Consider the following 19,580-nt stretch of genomic DNA (forward strand, 5'->3'; position numbering starts at 1 on the left):
ATTATTTCTTTAACTTCATGAAATGGGGCCACGGGCCTGGATGCTGCAGATTTGAGGATTAAGATAAGCTGACCTTTCACATTATGTTGCCATGTATAAAAGATGAAGTTTACAGTCCCTCATCACATTAGACCTTATCAATGGTTAGAGCCTCTGTGAAGTCCCTTTGAACATCACAATGGTTTTTCTGGCTGGTATACAACAGGCCTTTACCCCCTAGTGTGGGATTACTGTGCTAGTGCGTGTATGTGTGTGTGTGTTGTATGCGGGTGGTGTGGACGTGCACGCTCACTTGTTTGGACAATACTCTAGTACTAATCCAGTGTAAAAACTTTATTCTATCTGCTTCTTTTTCATGGTCATGTGGGATATAAAAAAATGAACAAGTAGATCAAGATTGGTAAGTATAACAATAATGCTTCCACGTTAAGCATTAAACAGGTTTGGCAGCAACAGAAAAGACAAATAGTGTATTATTTCTAGCAAACATATCGATATATATCAAATATTTTATCTTTCACACAGCAACACAGCATGGCTCAGCCCTCGGATGCCAATGTTAACTCCTCACAACGGTGGGACGGGCCACTCTACCGTGTCAGTGAGACATAAGAGCAGAACAGCAGAGAGCATCTAACTTCCACAATTCTCCAAATTTGTCTCTGTACTGTCATCATAAAAAGTTACTAAGTCTGGTATTGACTCTTAACATGTCTGTTTTCTTTGAAAAAAAAAAAGAAAAACCTGTCAAATGGAAGGCAAAGTGTCACTTGTTTCAAATGCAAACCAGCATGTTTAAAACATTTTCTTGGATCAAGTGATGTTATGTTAAAACTAGAGGAGTAACCCACCTGTCAATTACACATACTGTCACTTGTTTCAATCTCAAAACAAGTGAAACTATATTTGAAACAAGTCAAACGATCTCACCTCAGTGGCACATTTGTTTTCTTTTGTTTTGAGGCAGACAAAACTAAATTGAACTGAATAACTTAAGTTTTTTACAAAATTATGGGTGCTCATAAGCACTCTGATAGATGTCTGTCCCAGAACGAGGGAGTGACACTTTTGGATCAGAACCATACTCTTCCATGTGCTGGACTGAAGAGCTTTAGGGTTTTACAGGCATCAGACTACTGGCCAACATCTCCAGGCTCCTTTGATATGGGAGGCATTGCTTACCCATATAACTTACAGCCCAGCTCTGCAGGGACTTATTTTTATAACCTCTATTATTTTCTATCATAAATATTCAAATCCAGATCTTAAATCCCAAGCTTAGTGAGAATAGCCAAAAACAACACGCAGCTCTTCAGCTTCCCCCAGCTCTCGCTCTTCTATAGAAAATCATTATGAAGATGAATACAGAAATCAAACAGAATGCTGAGACGAGACTGTAGGACCCCGTAAAAATAATGCACTCATATGAAAGACTCGGGATGGAATTTTTGGTCAAAGATCTTGGGCTTTTTTGTTCTTTATTTGTTTGAGCATTTTGACACATTCTGCATTTCCTCCTTTTGGCTGTGAATTAATATTTGCAGCTTGAATATTAATCCTGATTCAGTGCTGGATTAGTTTGCTATTGTCCCCTCTGTGCTGAGCCCTAAATAAAGGCGCTGACATGGAGAGGAAATCTATACCTCTCTGCCCTGCAAACAAAGACCTCTGCACCCAGAGATAACACATGTCCCTGCAACACAGACCCCCCTACTCTACCCACATGCTGGATCCTCCATCTCCCTCTCCCTTTTCTTCCTCCCTCAACTCTCAATTCCCCATTTCCCCTTCTCCTCACCACTCTCTTCCTCCCTGTCTCTCTCTCTCTCTCTCTCTCTCTCTCTCTCAGAAAAACTTTGCCATGGTAGATTTGCAAGGCAATTGTGCCCTTAAACTGCGCCTCTTCCTCAGCTTATACCATGCATTTTCCAGAGTTTATCAAAGAATACAATGGGGTTATGCTTTCACCATTATTCTCCAGGCAAGAACAGTAATTTAAATGCACCAGTACTACTGAGGCAGGGCGCAGCCCTGCTGTCTCACTATGGAACAGAGAGAGATGAAAATGCGTTACAAAAAAACGCACTGCATTACTTTGTTGACCTTTCCTGTTCCCATAGTTTACAAACAGCTGTGAAGCTCCTTCCTCTGGGCTCTTTGTACATCAGAGACTAGGACTGATGGAGGCACGCCATGCTTAAATGAAGGGCTTTTTCTAACTTGCCTCAGTTGTGGCTCACAAACGCAACCTAACAAACACACATTTACTTTATCTCTACCGCCAAAGCAGTTGCCAAAGTGAGGGAGGAAATACATAGTGAAACAGATATGATGGCATCCTTCCATGTAAGTATATATTTTAACAGACAGTCTGTTCAACAACAAAAGAAAAAAAAATCTAAACATATGCACACATCAATACAGCCACCCACACACAGAAACAAGTTTAATTTTCTCATCCATTGTAATACCATCTGAAAGTATTTTTGTGATTCTGCTTTCGTAGGAATTGAAGCTAAAGTTGTGCTGCTGTTCTGATGTGACTAAATGTGTAGACCACAGTTCATCTCAGACTTCTGTCTAAAATTCCCTGCAAACTACTGTCCTCAATGACACTAATCAGCACATACCTGCAAGCACATATAGGGAGATACTGGCACACATTGGCATTCATGCAAACACGCATGCACAGACATTGACTGCTATGCTTCAGATATTGGGTTGACCTGAAGCTGAATGCCAGGTGAATATTAACAGGGAACTGAGAGGAGGAGGCAAATACAGTGGACAGAGGATGATGAATACAGGAAGGTGTAGGGAAATGAAAAAGGGAAAGAGTAAGGAAACAAGAAAGAAAGGAAATATGGAGTAAAGAGGAAGGAAAGAGACAGAAACAAGGGAGGAAGGAGGAAGGGAGGTGATAATACAGTAAAGAAGCCTAATGACTATCTGCAACAGTGGAGAGAAAGATGGGGGACATGGACTGGACCAGCCTGCAGACCAGGTCAGGCTGATGGGAATGGGCAGCCATAGTGATGCCATTACGTTGTTAATCAATCCATTGGTGTCTGCGTGTCTGGGTGGGCAGATACTCACAGTCTGGAAGGGGTTAATGGGAAATCAATGAGAGGGATGTGCTTATGAGCAGGACATGGGAAAAGAGGGACAAGGGGGAGAGAGTGAAGAGAGATAGAGGGGCGGGAGGGGGAGATAGGAACATTGTTTCCTGTGATAGCAGCAGACTTCGCAGATGTTATCTGTCATTCAAAGGAGCACTCTGGTAACCAGATGTTTAGGCTCAACGTGGTGGAGTGGGTATACATCCTACTGGAGGATCAATATAGGTCAAGTGCATGGTAATATTTATCACTACACACACACACACACACACACACAAGACATTGATGTCTTTGCAACACAGACACTTTTCCTGAGTGGGAAGAAAATCACGTTTATATATATTAAAAAATCACATCCAGGTAATAGGGCCATTTATTTCAGGAGGATATATATCTGGCATGATGGTGTTTTCTCATTAATATGAATCATATGTCTGACCTGCATCAGCAATATCTCCTTCGTAAAACGTCCATTACGGGAAACAAAAGGGAGTGTTGATTTGGAAGGAAAGGTAAAATAAATACAGTGAGAATCAGCCAGGGTAGTTTTCTAAAGGCCTGGGGGCATTTGGGGAGGTGGGTGGGGGGGTTGCAAAGGGGGAACCAAGAGCAGGTCCCAGTGCAGTGAGGCTCTTTGTAGTTTGAGCAGTCTGAACTAGCCAGAGGCTTACTGCTCGAACCCCTACCACTCAGAGAGGCTGTTTGGGGAAATTACACCACAGAGTAATAATTAATCAAGTAAATGCTGAACTGCTTTGATTTGGATTACATTAACATATTATCAATAATGTATTAATCAAATACAAATAAACACCTCTGCATAATAGCATACTTAACTAAATACATTTTCACACTTGGTGAAAAGTTGGTCCTCTTTAAGCAGTGCGGATAACCGTAGCAAACTATACTAGGAACAGCGGTTTTGTGTTTTTGGAAGCATCTCCTGGCACTTAACTGTCTTAGCTCATCAACTTCCTTCTTCAACACTGCATCACTCCGTTTCAAGTGCTTACAACAAGAGGCAAAAAAATTATGAATTCGTTTATTTATGCTTAACAATAGCAGAATGCATCACGCAGAATAAATAAACACACCACTGATGAAGCACTGAAAACACAATGCACGTAATTTGTGCAAAGCTACTCCAGGTTTGATTCCAAAAGTAGCTAAGTGGATTGAGGAAAAGAGTTAGTCACCTTTATCATTTGCAGAGGAGTCGAATCAGCTCTGCTTTTGTATTTTAACTTAAATGCATGTTCTGTTTTTCTCAGATAAGTTGTGTTGTTTAAAAGCATCCGTTCTCGCCTAACGCTTTGTTCATTGGGGGAACTTCATGCCCAGGGATTTTCTAAACACAATTCATCAAAGTGGAACGGCAGTTTTTTTTTCTGCATTCCTAATCCTTTTTGCTGCAGATGAGAGATTTGCTGTTCAGACTCATTAAGATTAAAGCGTTTTGCCAGAGTTATTTAAGAATGCAAAGTTCCATGTGAGACCTCTCAGAGTTCAGAACAGAAGAAAATCCTATCGACACGCTCGGTGCACTGGGGGCTGATCTTAGCCTATATTTCTATATTTGGTGTCAGTGATTGAGTGATAGCATGTGAAATGGTTTTTCCTGTTGCATTATGGGTCAGAGTTACAATCACTTTTCCATTCTTACCATCAGTCGGAGGTCATGGGTGTGATTGCTCTTTTTGTCTTTACTTATAAGTTTAATATGGGGTTCTTGTAAACATTTTAAAACACTATGCTTTTTATTTGTGTTATGAAGTTGCCAGCTGCTTTTATTCTATATTATTTGATAACTACGCATAAACTGAATGACAAATTAGTTGTCTTTTCTTGAGGGGAACAATACATTTTGTGCTTAAAGTTTACTTGAACAGTTAACTAGGTAGTATTTTGCTTTCTAGTATTACTTTGGCAGCAGTGTTTTTGGCCGGGATAAGAGTATCAGTCATCTGGCTGGACAGACAACAGTTAATGTTTAGCTGGAGGAGATGGCAGTCTGTTAGCTGAAAAAGAAAGCATCATTGGACTGGACTGAGTGTTAGTCTTCTGCCTGAGGATTTTTAATATTAGCTTTTTTGGCCGTAGAGTCAGTAGTCTTTCAGCTGCTCTAAAGCTGGAGAAGGACTCAGACCCTGCTGTTGGTAGAACACAGCTCCAGTCTCGGCACCTTTCCCAAACTTTCCAACTCCAAGTGTCGCAATCTGGTTCCATTTTACAGCTGGCCTTGAGATTGTAACAGAGCTCCTTTCTCTCCCTCCTCAACCGCATATTTAATCCCTGTGCTTATGTCAAACTTAATTACAGGACCTTGTACGAAAAAATAACAAGTGAGCCTTGTAGGGGTGGGAGAGAGGAAAGGAGAGCATTAAGAGAGGGAGAGAAAAAGAGACCTAGGGAGAATGCTAAGAGGTGTGAGGGGGAAAAGGAACAACAGAGACATTTAATCTGTAGACTCAGTATGTTAAATGACCAAACAAAAAGCTTTGAGGTTGAGTATCTGTTTTTGTAGCTGACACCGGAAAAGCCACAGTCTATTTGTAAAAATCCACAGTGTTATTTATTGCTGATAACTGAATCTATAAGATATATTAGTGGACTAAAATACCAAAATATGTCATTTAGCTGAGACATACAACACAAGGATATTGCCAGTATAATGGCTAACCTAAAAATCTCAAATGAGGAGAGGCACAGTAAGAAAGTGCCCTACACCACATCTTTTAACTTACAACCCAGCAATTCTCCTGAAACCCCACAAGCCAAAAAGAAATAATCATTAGACTAAGTCAGTCACACAGTTTGTGTGTGTGTTTGTGCACATAAAACTATTTACTCTGTAGAACTGGAACAGCTGGGGAGAGAGATGTTTAGTCTATCAGTTTAAAACTATTACCTCAAACTCTGAAAATATGAGCTGAGCCTGTCGTGCGTCGACACAGGGAGACAGCACTGTGAAGAACAAACCTTTGAAAAGTCTAAATCAATTTTTGGGGGAGTAACATAACAAACACTTCACCGCAGTGAAGAAAAGGGGATCTCTTTTTTAACAGTTTGAAAAGCACATATTCATACAATCTTCATAAGGCAAAACAGCATAAATGCAGTATACATGAAGTCTTTTGAAAAGGGAGATGACGGGAAGGGAGAAAGGGAGAAGACACAGGGATGCTCCTCAGAGATGCAGACAAAATACACAGAAAGACCACCACAGTCATATACAGCCCTACTTTTTTTTTTAAATACAGTCTTACTTTTTTTCCCCATTATGTCCTACTGTCCACTTTGCACACACCTACTCTCCCACCCATCCTTTTGGCCAGCCTGCTGGCTAAAGCCTTCCCAGACTGGACTTAAGTGGCCAAGCAATGGACCAGAGGAGGGAGAGGTTCCCATGCCACTGGTGCTGGAACTGGCGCGGCACCCGGAGGTATTTATAGCAGGCCAGCACTAAAGGGCCGGGAGAGAGGGCATGCTTGTTTTCCTTTCCATTCCCCAGGCACTTTCACCAGGCCTCACATGTGGGTGTTAAATATATACCCAAATACTGGGAGCAACATTGTGGGGGCAGAGAATAGGAGGCATTGGGCTCCCTTGGAACAGAAGTGGGTTGGGGGGTAAAGGGGGGAGAGGAGAATGGTGCAGAGTGGGAAGAGGGAACAGGAGAGTGGAGTCTGGACTTAACAGGATGCAGACTTGAAGAGAGTTCTGAGGTGCTGAAGCGAAAAAGAAAGACAGAGAAAAAGAATTTGTCAATTTGGTAGTAGCTTTCCCAGCTCAAAGGGACAGGACCTAAAGATCAGAGGTTATAGGGGCGAGCTGAACCCAGTTCTACTGGAGAGACTCCACAGTGGAAAGGCGGGGGAAAGTCCAGACAAAACAAGGGGGCATTTGCAGGGAGGTAGGGGAGCAGTCCTGTTGTTGTAGCCTCCCCAACATCAAATGATATCTGGATCCAAGAACCAGCCCTCCCTATCTCCAGCTGCTTCCTCTATATACTCTGTGATGTATGTCTCTCTCCCTCTCTCTCTCTGTCTCTCTCTGCATGGGAATTCCAGAGTGACATTATTACTATGATGAAAACAGACCCTATAAATACTGAGCACTATGATGAATATAACAGCGATTATGGGGGCAGCGATAATTAGATCAGGAAAGAAAGAGAGACTCATTGAAGTTTGCTCTGTTTTTGTGTTTGGGAATTCCTTTCAACCTTGTGTCTTAATGTATGAAGAATTACAGAGGCAACGGTGGTGTGGTAATCATCTGGGAGGGCCTCTCGGGGCCTCTTCAGTGATCCTCTCTCCTGTTTCAGCTCTCTGCTCCATCTCACATCTCTGTAAAAGCCACCCTGCTGTCTGCTTTTTTAATGATGGTTTGGCCAACAAACAATTAATAGGCTGCCCCACAGATGCCTGTTGAAAAATAAATTAGCAGGAACTATGGAGTACTCCCAAATGGGGACATCCAGCAGCTTCTTCTATCTTTCCATCCAGTTTTGTTCATCAGGTTTTAACCTCGTCAGCAGCTCTCTAACACACACAGGTCCAGTTTGGATCTTTAAGTCCTAAGACTACAGCTTTACTGTACAGCGGCCATCCCACTAGCTGATTGCGTCAGAAAGATTCCACAGCCATGGCCTCTGTTTTTTCATACTTGTGGGAAAATAGCAGTTCATGTTTCCTTGGATGCTTCACACATTCCTCACCCTGTCTTCACATTGCGGGCCCCCGAGACTGGGTAGGGCCAAAGCCACTCAAGAGGAGGTGCTTGGCAGATAAGAGGTGTGGCTAAATGAAAAAGGAAAGGCAATTTTTTATTGTTTATTTACGAGTTAGTTGCTAGGCGATGGGAACTCAAAAAGGCACTAATTACATTTCCCCGAGTTTGATGAGTATAACAGGACTTGGACAGAAACTTTCCAGCTCATTTAACCTCTCAGGACACAGCTGGGAATTATAGATAACAGAACATCTGGAAGTCACAAAAATACTTCTCTAGCGTCTAATCCAAGCTAATTCAAAAGTCACCACATCCTGCAATGAACGACATCCCAAAGCTAACTCAGTGACAGCTCCAATATTTCAAATTTTGTTTGAAAAAAAGTAGCCATCTTTGAATGGCATTCCAGTTATTTGGGCAAAAGTTCATGCACCCTCCTTTGCTCAAATTTCAACAGTACACTAAAGTGGAGGTCATGCAAAAGTACCCAAAACAAGGACCAACATTCACATTTACCTACAGTCCACACACACACACACACACACACACATACACACAGACACACACATACACACTTTAGAACTACTCTGTGCTCTATATGCTCACACATTCCTGTATTTTTTCATATAAATGTTAGAAGCAAACTCTATACATTATTATGTTCCAACACATGAACAACACAAGTCTTTCAAACATTGAATCTACATTCATGTATAACCGTTGCAACGTTGCAGCGCACACACACTCACAAATACACAAACAGAATGTTCTCTACTTGGCCACTTTCAAGTTTGGTCTCATCCCAAATTCCTGACCTCAAAATTTCAAGACAAAGGTAGTTAGTCTTGATTTATGCATGCTTCAGCGTAGGATGAAGAGAGCAGGACACAGTAGCAAAGCAATTAATTCTGATGCCGAAAACATTATTAATGGTAATGTTTAAAACATCAAAGCCCCGACTGACAGAGACACAGCATCTCTACTCTGACAAGATGGAACAGATGAGCTCACTTGAGTCAGTCAAGGTGAGGCACAGGGGAAAATGTAATTTGTCTCTCCATTGATTTTCATTGAGATTTCTTATAGAAACTGCGGTTCAAAGCAGGTTAAACTCTTGTACCTAGTGTGTGTGGTACACTAGGATTGGGCGCCATATGAGGGATGGTCTCCATTCTCTGTCACTGGCTTGTGTGTGTCTACATTCTGCAGATGCATCATAGATTTGTGGATTTTAGTTTTTAGATTTTAGAGGTGGTCAGCATGGGGAAAATAAGGAGCTCTGAAGATGAGAGGACTGAACACAACCATTTAACACCAGCTTGGACATGGAATGTAGGACAACAGAGGACACACCATCAGTTAGAATGCATGAATCTTAAGTTCATAAGTGGGAAAGTGAAGAGCCCCCTCCTCTATCTGTGTGGACTCATAGTAGCTTTGGGCAAAGGGATAAAGCTTCTCTCACTCCCACATATTCATTTACCCCCCACCATCACACCAATTGAACCAGGGAGTCTGGGGGGAGCCACATTGATATTCACTACACATCTCCATCCCCCAGCCACAACCATCCCCACTGGAAACATTATTTCATTACATATATTATGCATTCAGCATAAGGGAGTTGGTGAATGCAGATGTGTGTGTGGGTGTGGGCGAGCTCAGATGTTTCCTTCTATGTATACATGGCTGTGACAAGTCTGTTGTAAAAAGAGTTTTTAAGAGGATGTAAAAAGATATATAACGCCTCAGGGGTCCAGTGTTAATGGTACTTAGTTTACTTTGTGAGGGAGAAGACAAAATATTTATTTCGTACTGTTTTGTGTCAACATTATAAAAGTGATTTTGTAATTTTTACTATGTAGAGGGACAAAGTTTCCTGGAGAGTTTACATGAATATTCTCAGTCCACATGTAGTGTGTACTCTGTCTCATGTAGAGCAGGAGAAAAAGAGACACATGGAGAAAAAAACAGAGAAAAGAGATGAAGATAGAGACAGACAGACAGACAGATCTTTCATATGGCCCACTGCTCTTCGGGCCCTGATCCAGATGTCACCAGAACAGTTTTTATTTGTCAGTGTCTTGTTTTAAAAGCCCCCTTAAAAGTGCCTGCTGCCTTCCCCTTAAGTCTTTAAGTGGCTCAACACAAGACACTCTTGTCTGATCCGAACTGGAATCAATTTGGAAAAGAAACCATTTCACCTCTGATTAAGCACTGCTCTGTCTCTGCTGTGGCATGCTGACCTTTCCAGAGGTCTGTCTTATGCTGCTAGGAGGGGCCAGCCAGATGATATGCTGAGCTAATTAGACTAACTGACGTCAGCAGAAAGGGCCTGAGACTCGCTTGTAGTTGAACCCTCGGCCATTTGTCAGGCCTCACAACCCTATCTCTGTCAGCGGTTCTTAGAGTCTCACAGCTCAGATTCAATGCCTAATTTCATTTTTTATCTACTGTACATGCAGGCTCTCTTTGCAATTACCCCATTATGCATTTCCCCTCCATTTCTGACATTCTTATATCAATAAAGTCTTTCCTCTGACCTCAGGGGTGATCAAAAATGTGACACCTGCAAATCCCTGTTGTTTTATAATACAGTGAGCCTGCCGTGCACTCCTCTCTTGTAACAAGTGTTGCTTTAATCATGTGTATTTCAATCACAAGTAAAACTTTTGGGCCACTTTTGGGTCAATTTTTGTGTGGAGTCACAATGCTGGTAAATCTCATATTTAGGCCAGTCAGCCCCCAGTCAATTTGCTAAATGCTGTCTGCCCTGGTGTCTTTGAAGTGGATGCATCTACAGTGATATGTCAGTGTGATCCATGTGATCATCACCTTCAAGCTCTGCATTTCTCATAATTTTCTTCATCTCTCATCCTCTTTTATGAAGACCAGCTATCAAGCTATATTTATAGCATATAGCGCAGGTTCAACATCTAAGAGTATCGTGTGCTTGTGGAACAAATAAAACATGGAAGTCCCTTGAGCTATAAAATGTTGCAAACCCAGAATGCTTTGAGAAGAGAGTTCAGATGGAAGGAGTCCACCAGAGATCAGCCCTTGGTCCAAATTCCAAGCACTCTGCCTTATACACCCAGAGAGATGCTGCCTACAGACAGGCCTGGTAGAGAGAAACCTCACCTCCAGTTCAAGCAGATTCCTCTGCCCTTTTATTTGCTCTCGTTTGGCTGCAGGGGGAACGTGCTCCACTCTGACCTGGGGGCACTCATCCAATCAGCTCGCTATCTGCTGCAAGGGCCTCCATAATAGTGACATTTTTCCACCTCGTCAATAAAGTGGTGAAAGCCACCCTCTACCCGCTACTTGACCATTTAACTTCTTCCTGAAAAGGCCCTTTCTTTCTGTCTGTCTCTGTGTCTGGCTGAAATCAATAAAAGCAGAGCAAGGAAAGAGGCCAATCCAGCGGCTGCATTAACTGGTGGTCTCAACTGCTGTACAAAGAGGATGGGTGGCAGAGAAAAGGATACAGGAGAACTGGCAGCTTGAGTCTTTCTCATTCATACAGCAGCGGGAGGAGCCTGCGTCTTGTCTACACACAAACTGAAAGGTGACAATCGTATGCAACAAAAGTGACATATAAATTAACAGATGTAAACTCTCCAGTCTCTAATGATCATTGCTTGCCATGACTCATTTAGCAGCTGCATTCACACATCACCACATGTCTGCAGTGATTGACATAATGGCATCAGAGTGAGAACAAAATGTCTTCCAATAAAGGAGCAGGAGGGAGAAAATGAGAGAGATGGGTTACATCTATGCCCATGCTGAAATGAGTGCAGTGCTTTGTTTGGTTATGCTGTCTGAGCTGAAATTGATTTCTGTGAGAAGCATGCACCAAAGAGCCCCTGCATTCAGATGAAATAAATAACACACTCTCTTAGAGATGGGAGGGTATGTGGAAGAAGGAACAGGGGGTGAAAAATAGGATAGGGGAGAAGGGAAGAAACAAAGATGGATGAGGTCAAAATGAATTTATAAGGGAAAAAAGCAGAGATAAAAAAAAGAGGGAAATGGCTTAAGGTGGGGTACTAAATGTCATGTCTTCAGTCTAGCACAGCACTGAAGAGAGACAGCCTGGAAGACATCTGGAGTAGCGGAGGATAACAGCCACACACCACTCTCCAACCACAGACAACATGATGAGGGATTAAACTTCATTACAACATGTTATGGTAATGAATGGGCTGTGGCCAGTTCTGGATGTGTTAGAGTAATTACCACTCTCCAGCGTATGTGTAAGTGACAACTTCCTAGACATGTTTGTGAACCCATGTGTCTGTCTGTGTATACATGTGTGCTGATCATATTCCTGGGACTCCTGGGTTAGTGAACTGGATGAGGCATAAGGAAAACTAGGAGGTCCCTTCCATCATGAGCCAAGCAAAAGGAACAGCTGCATCTAATTAAAAAAATCCAACACTGTCATACGTATCATCTCGCATAATTAGCTTAACACTGTTCTTTAATAGAAGATGGACGGGGACAGGCCCAGACTTTGTGGTTTGGGCCAGTGTCTGGGCATCTGGATCTAGGGTAGGTGCCAGAGAGGGAGGGGGACAGACAAAGCCACACACCCCAAACGGGTGAGGTTGACTCTAGGTCACAGAGGCTGCCTGGCCTTATGGCTGACAGATGTTAGTCTAGTTCAACAAGAGTTGTGATTCTGGAAAAAGTTACACCACACGCCACTCCGCACTGCAATTATCTTCTCTGTGTAAAGAAACATCTCATACATCATCACCCAACAAGACATAAGCAAAAGCCCCTCCCTAGATTGCAAAGCCTTAAATAAACCACGCCACTTGAATCTGCTGGTTGTATGTTACTAAAGTGTTCCAGTGTTTGAGATAGCCGGCCTGTCAGTAGCATTCCCAAGTGGAGCAACAGTGTGCTTCTGCTGTAGACAGAGCACAGCAGCAAGATGTGGCATGCTGCTGATAATGTTGCTAATGATCCCCACATCGGAGTAACACAAACTAGAGCTGAGTCCTTTCATTTACTTTAAGCTTCAATATGTGAGAGTCGAAAGGGAAGCAAGGATAAGAGCTAGGGGGGAAGTCCTGTCCCTGGACTGCTCCCTGTTCCCTCATGACAGTACAGTAGGAACAGGTGTGGATAGGTCTTCCTCTGCACATTGCTAGCCTTTTGAGTTTCCCTATTTGCTCATGCTGAGATTTATAATGTGTGTTATGTGTGTTATTCTGTGTATGTGTGTGTGTGTGTGTGAGAAATAGGGTCAAGGTTTCTGAGGTGACACATTTCCATGGACATGTAGGCAAACACCAGGGCAGCAGTGAAGCGAAAGAGTGTTTTCCCACTAAGGGAGGGGAGCAAGGGGAAAAGAAATGATCATTAGACTGGGACTGCCTGCAGGTTGCTAATTTATGCAAATTAATTTCTTGGCTGATGTGAAAGGAGAGGGAGTGGGTGCCACTGCTTGGCTAGCAGTCAACACTGAGCCGCAAAAAGGTTAAACTGCTGCACTATGCTTTGGTGGTCTGGAAAGTTTAGCAGCGTAAGCCAGGGAGGGCTGTGGTATACCAAGCCACAATGACAAAGAAGCGCAGACTATGCCAGCCCTCTTCCTGGCAAGGCGGGCAGACAGACAGCCAATCAGGTCCATGGTGGCTCTTTCGCAGGCGAATGGCATGGCATGCTGGCCCTCTCGTCGCCCCACCTCCCCTCCCTGCTGCACCGCAGCTGCCCAGAATGATTTTATAAACATTTTGCCAGTGGATCAATACCTGTATTGATCAACCATTGTGAGAGTGATCCGTCTAAAACCCAGAGCAGCCTAGAGCTCAGAGATGGGAGGAGCGAAAGAGAGAGGCTGCAGAGAGGATGGAGAAAGAGAGAGAGTCTGCAGCCACGGTGAAAGGGAGAAGAGGTACAAGGGAAGAGAAGGGAATCTGAGAGAGAAGCAGACGCAGAGCTAAAGGCAGGTGGGGATGCGGGTTTCGGACAATGCTGCCAGGCCACTGGGACTGGGGAGAAGCCTATGGTAATTGCTTTCTCATTAAGCAAGGGAGGGTGAGGGCGACTAATGACTACTGCTTTAAGTATGCGGGTAAGTGATAGATGGAGAAATTGTGTGAAGAAATGTGTATGTGTGCAAGAAAGGGTGTCATTCCCACACCTGAGGATGCTAATGCGCGTACTAGTTTGGCCTATTATGTAGTACTTCCAGGTACAGTGTTGCATGTGCATAAGTGTGCATGACTGCATGAGGTTGCAAAGGGATTGAATATGTAGGGAGGGAGTGTGGGGTGTGAGGGGTGTGGATGATGGGCAATTTATATGTTCTACAAAAAAACCCTATCCTTTTATATTTATGTCTGATTATATTCAAATTTTTCATGTTTTGTCTAGAGAGAAACTCACTCTGGAATGTGAAAGATCTGCTGTTTGCCTTGGTGACAACATGGGACACAGAAGGCCCAGCACATACTGCGCTCATGAGTTCAGCTGCTATAGTGAATTCCAAACTGCGAATCCCTGAGAAGACCTGGTGGAAAGGAATAGCCTGCATCCTGGATACAAACATCCATCAAGGAAGAAACAGGAACATTTCTGATGATTTCTAATGCAACACTGATTTCAAACTTGAAGATGAAAATGGCCGAAAGACGGTAGTCCAAACTGTGGCAAATAACAGACTTTAGCACAATGTTTTGAACTAGTATGGATAAAGCTAGCTTTGGAATATTTTTTCAACATTTTGACAATGGATTGGATTTTTTTTGTTATGCTTTGAATTTTGTTGGAATATAACAGAATAGACGAATGACTGGACAACTCAACAACATCAATGAATGTTCAATTCAAGGCCCCAAGCTGCGCTGCACCGGAGGGAGGGTCAAAAGGCTTTCGGGATCATCCCCCCAAAGCTAAAGGGAAATCAAGTTTCCATTGACTGATTTTAAATGTGACTTCCTTGTGCATAATTGAGGATTTGAGAGAAGCTATATCCCTCCAACAAGCTGTGTTGGAAGACCTTGGTGCTCATGAACTCACTTTGCACTGGAGCTCTGGTGTGGAAACACTTGGGAAATACAATGGGCAACACTGTTAAGGTTCATCTGTGTGTGAACATGCATTTGAATGAAAAGAATGAACATTCAAGGACGCAAAGCACCTACATACATTTGTGGTGATACTTATCCTTGACTGTCTCCCAGTTCCACACTGTATGCTAATACAATGTGAATGCCCTGTGTATGTTCCACAGTATACTATTTTGGCAGTTTGTATACAAGAAATTAATGTACCAACAGGAAGTGATACAAGACGGTCGCTAAAAGACTTCAATTAAACAAAAAAAAAGGAAAAAGAAAAATTGTTTTCTTGTTTTATTTGTTTTCTGAAATGTTCCTTGAGCTGTCTCAATGGGGTTCTGAAATAAGTCAAGCAAATGTAATATGTATACTGTATGTATGCTCTTTCTGTGTTTTTATCACCTTTTCAGTGTGAGCATACTATACATATTCAAAATGTGATAAGAATTAATATATAGTGTGGACATGGCTCTTGAATCAGACTTATGTACTTGTATTGCAGTTGAGCTAAATTAATAAGATAAATACAGCTCACCTACAGTACATGCAATGGTAACCAGGGAGACTCAACTGGTTTTAAGTGAAAAGAAGAAAATAAACAACACAGTACAAGGTTGCTTGCTTCAAAGTTGTTCATTGTACACAATGAATGGATTATTTGTTCAGTGCAGCAACAGCAAAAATTAATTTCTCTCATTTTCATTGACTGGTAAAGAGTTTATCAGTTGCAGTAGGTTTACCTCCCCGCCTTATCTCTTACTATGCTAACATTTTGGTACGCAGTTGGCTAGTTGGCAAAATAACTGACAAAGGCAAAATAACTGACTGTCAAAGGATGAGCAACCTACCAAAATAGTTAATCTCTTTGCCTTTATATTTCACGGTGATCTATCACTAGCAGAAAGAAAACCAGCTTTTGTTCAAGTATGAGTATATTATCTATTGATCCTGAATTGCTACATATAGTACCTTCAATAAGAGCGGTTCATTGACTTATCAGTTGGAATCTTTAGAATGGATTTTTTATGTATTGTTTGTCAGCATGTGTGGGCAATACTGTACATAACAATGTCTAGGGAAAAAAAGAGTGAGAATGATTGGCAGGAGATTAAGATATTTTTAGCAGACATTGTATGACAGTTTTCATTCAAAGGACAGTCATCTTTTTTTGATTAATGCCCTTAGGACAAATAACCAAAATACTGCATCAATACCAATACTAAATTTTCAATGTTTTTTACTAATACTGGTGCCTTACTATTGTCTATGTCAGCTTAATTTTAGGGAGATCACTCTTAAGAGTGATTTAAGAGAACACTCTTAAATGTTATCACCGTACACAAAGACTTAATTCATGTGCTGTCAAAGCAGCACTCAGACACTGAATCATTTTCTTGTTTCCTTTCATCCTTTCTGTTTGATTTCTACTCTCAACAACAAACCCTTGGATAAGTGCCAAACAATAAATTAGGATCTTCATTAGACACATCAAATCCAAATTACTATTCAATTAACAGGCCAGTCAACCTCAACTAATCAACCAATTAGGTTGTGTGTGTTCACAGAAAAGCTAACAAAAGCACATGAGTCCCCTGGGAAAGCAGTAAAACACTGCAGAAGAGTGACAGTGCAAATGAGAAGCTACTGGTTTAGGAGAAAAAAGGAGGATCACAAAGTGGCAGAGGAGAAGCGTGACACTGAGATCACATCACATTCAACCCCGTCATTCTTTGGGAAATGAAATTCAAGTTATAGAAAATAATTGATGCTGAAAAAGGTTGAATTGAAAAAGCATCTAAAAGAAAAGAAACTACAAATCAGAAATAAAAGAATTCATGCAGATATTGAAAATGTTTAATGGGTAAACTGTTTTCAGATTAATGTTTGCAACCAATATTGTTAGGCTAATCTCTCTGTCTCCACCACTCTTCCCACTTTCTACATATTTGTCAAGTGCACAACTAGAGAAAATAAGACTTTGGATCTGCTGTATGCAAATGTTAAATATAACTACAGCTCCACTGCCCTGGCCTCTCTTGGCAGATCAGACCACAACTTAGTTTCACTCACATCATCATACAAGCTAGTTGTTCAGGAGCAACCAGTGACAGAAATGACAGTGAGGAAATGGTCTCACAAGGCCATGGAGACACCGCATGGTGCCCTGAAAGCCACTGACTGGAATGCCCTGCATGAACCACATAGTGTGAGGACATTGATGGCATAAACTGCATCCCCACAAAATACGTTCGCTGCAACCCAAACAACAAGGCTGAACTTCACATCACAGCCAACCAGGGGAAGAGATAGCTGGAGAGACTTCACCAGGGCAAGGCTAGACCGGACACCATCAGTCCCCTGGTGTTGAAGGCGTGTGCTGAACAGTTGTGAGGCTATAGAGCTGTGTGTCTGCGCGACTTGTGACTAACATCGGGGCCCCTCAGGGAACTGTGCTATATCCCTTCCTGTTCACCATTTACACGTCAGACTTCAAGCACAACTCCAAATCTTGTCATCTGCAGAAATTATTGGATGATACTACCATTGTAGGGTGTGTGGAGGGTGGCCAGGAGGAGGAGTACAAGGGCCTGGTGGATCATTTTGTGAAGTGGTGTGGGGAAAACCACCTACAGTTGAACGTGGTCAAGACAAAGGAGATTGTGGTGGATTTCAGGAAGAAGAAGGCCCCACCTTCTCTGGTCTAAATTTGTAGGAGTGATGTGGAGACTGTCAAGTCCTACAAGTACCTGGGCGTTCAACTGAACAACAAGCTGGAATGGTCCACCAACACTGAGGCCATCTACAAGAAGGGCATGAGCCAGCTTTACTTCCTGAGAAGGCTCACATGTACTATCAGTGTGTTGTTGCGAGCACCATCTTCTATGTTGAGGTGTGCTGGGGCAAAGGCATCAAAGCAAAGGACGCCAACTGGTCACACTGGAGGGGGTGGTGGAGGACAGAATGCTGGCAAAACTGCTGTCGATCCTGTATAACGCCTCCCACCCCCTATACAACATGTCAGCCAAGCTGACTTTATTATTTATTTTTAACACTGCTCTTTGCACATCAGGACTACCAGAACAATTGAAAATATCTGAACCCTTGAATATATCTGGACTGCTATTAAACTGGGACTTACCTTTTTATTTATTTATCATTTTTAGTTTGCTCATTGCACACTGGAATATTTGATATGCTTGCTATCTCTCTATCTATCTATCATTTTTATTTATTTTTAAAAATGAAGTCAGGTAATAATTTTTTTTATACATTTTTTAAATATTAGTTTAAGTTAAGTTTTATATTGTGCGCATCAAGCAGAATATGACTCGCCTCTTTGTGGGGAACAGAATTCAACATTGTCCAAATCTTAATGAAGACTTATTGGAAACACAGTCACAAATCTGCACTGTACTTTCTACACCAATAATGTGTAAAAAGTACAATGAATCTGTGAAATTCCCCCTATCACTCATCCGTGGTTTACTGCATCTTTGGTGAGTACTCTGGCAGAGTGAAAGGTTTGGGATGTGTGTGTTGCACATACCTTTTGGTCACAGGAGATGTGGTAGGCAGCACAGGCTGTTCAAACAACTTCTTCACACACACAGAAGAATGCAACCTAAGAGGGAAACAAACACACACATGACATACATGCACATACGTACATATATAAAGAGAGCAACACTGGATCTCTAACTCCAACAGTTAGCTGGTTCAAACCAACAGCGGGGGACAGGATGTCATATTTTAGACACAGTGGTCTTCTTCAGGAACCTGCTTATTAGTGTGTGAGAGGAAATACTCTGGCTCTTTGTTGTATTTTACTTATTTACTTCCTACATATCTACTTGAGCCCTATTCTTCTTATTCTTATTCTTCTACCCCTTCCAGGCCTCATATCTAAAGGTCTAAGGTCTGATGGCACTCCAGTACAGGCCAAAGGGGGTTGTACAGTGGAGAAACCCATTATTGTACTAGTAAATGTCAGAACAACCCCATCTAATTGTGCCATTACTAATTCATGTCTATTAATGCAGTGATGTATGATGGCTCTACAGACAGACTGAGCTTGTCTGGGGCTGTCATGTATGGCTTATTCTTTGCTGGTTAGGTCTGCAGGCGGTGTGTTAGAGGCTGGGTGGCGGATGTGGTGGGTGTGGGGCATATGGCGCATGTAGTGACAGTGCCAAGTGGTGTGTGACTTTAACATGAAGGCAGAAGGGTGAGGGAGTTGACTGATGGTGCTGGTGTCTTCTGCTGGCCCTGTGCCAGGGCCCCTGGTCCCCAGTGCCCCAGCCCCTCACTACCCCAGAGCCTCTGGGCAAGTACCCTGTTATTGTTTTCACTGCCAAGCAATTAGCAGCACTTAAGATTTATTTAGTCATGCTCTAATGTGTGGTAATTAGCTTGGGGCCCAAACAAGCCTCTTCATCCCATCACCTTGTCGCTCACATCGCAGCAGCGCATCAGCAGGAGACAGTGAGGGAATGTGAGAGAGGAAGCAGGAGGTACAGAGGGTGGGACTGTGGGGGGAGGTGGAGCAGAGCTAGAAGGATTACAAGAGCACTACCCCAGCTCTGTGGATCAGCACTTTTTAAGAGATCTTCAGGGGCCTGTTGGCTGAACGCATAGCAAGAGGAAAGGG

General features: G+C 42.5%; 1 protein-coding gene and 1 long non-coding RNA gene across 6 annotated transcripts in view; one reads left to right on the forward strand and one right to left on the reverse strand.

Moving 5' to 3' along the window:
- zfhx3b (zinc finger homeobox 3b) overlaps nt 1-19,580 on the reverse strand; it is a 346,552-nt gene that overhangs the window by 160,914 nt on the left and 166,058 nt on the right. For all 4 annotated transcript variants that reach the window (XM_067589268.1, XM_067589255.1, XM_067589264.1 and 1 more), the window contains exon 6: nt 18,480-18,554. The gene's annotated coding sequence lies outside the window, so the exon portion shown is untranslated. The remainder of the gene's footprint in view (nt 1-18,479; nt 18,555-19,580) is intronic.
- LOC137189421 (uncharacterized) lies at nt 13,558-14,970 on the forward strand. 2 transcript variants are annotated; one of them, XR_010929633.1, is made up of 2 exons: nt 13,558-13,944; nt 14,247-14,970. It is a non-coding gene; the product is annotated as an uncharacterized lncRNA (long non-coding RNA). The 2 variants fall into 2 exon arrangements; XR_010929634.1 differs by having other exon boundaries at nt 13,558-13,878.

The sequence above is a fragment of the Thunnus thynnus genome, chromosome 1 (assembly GCF_963924715.1).
Source record: "Thunnus thynnus chromosome 1, fThuThy2.1, whole genome shotgun sequence".
NCBI lineage: Eukaryota > Metazoa > Chordata > Actinopteri > Scombriformes > Scombridae > Thunnus > Thunnus thynnus.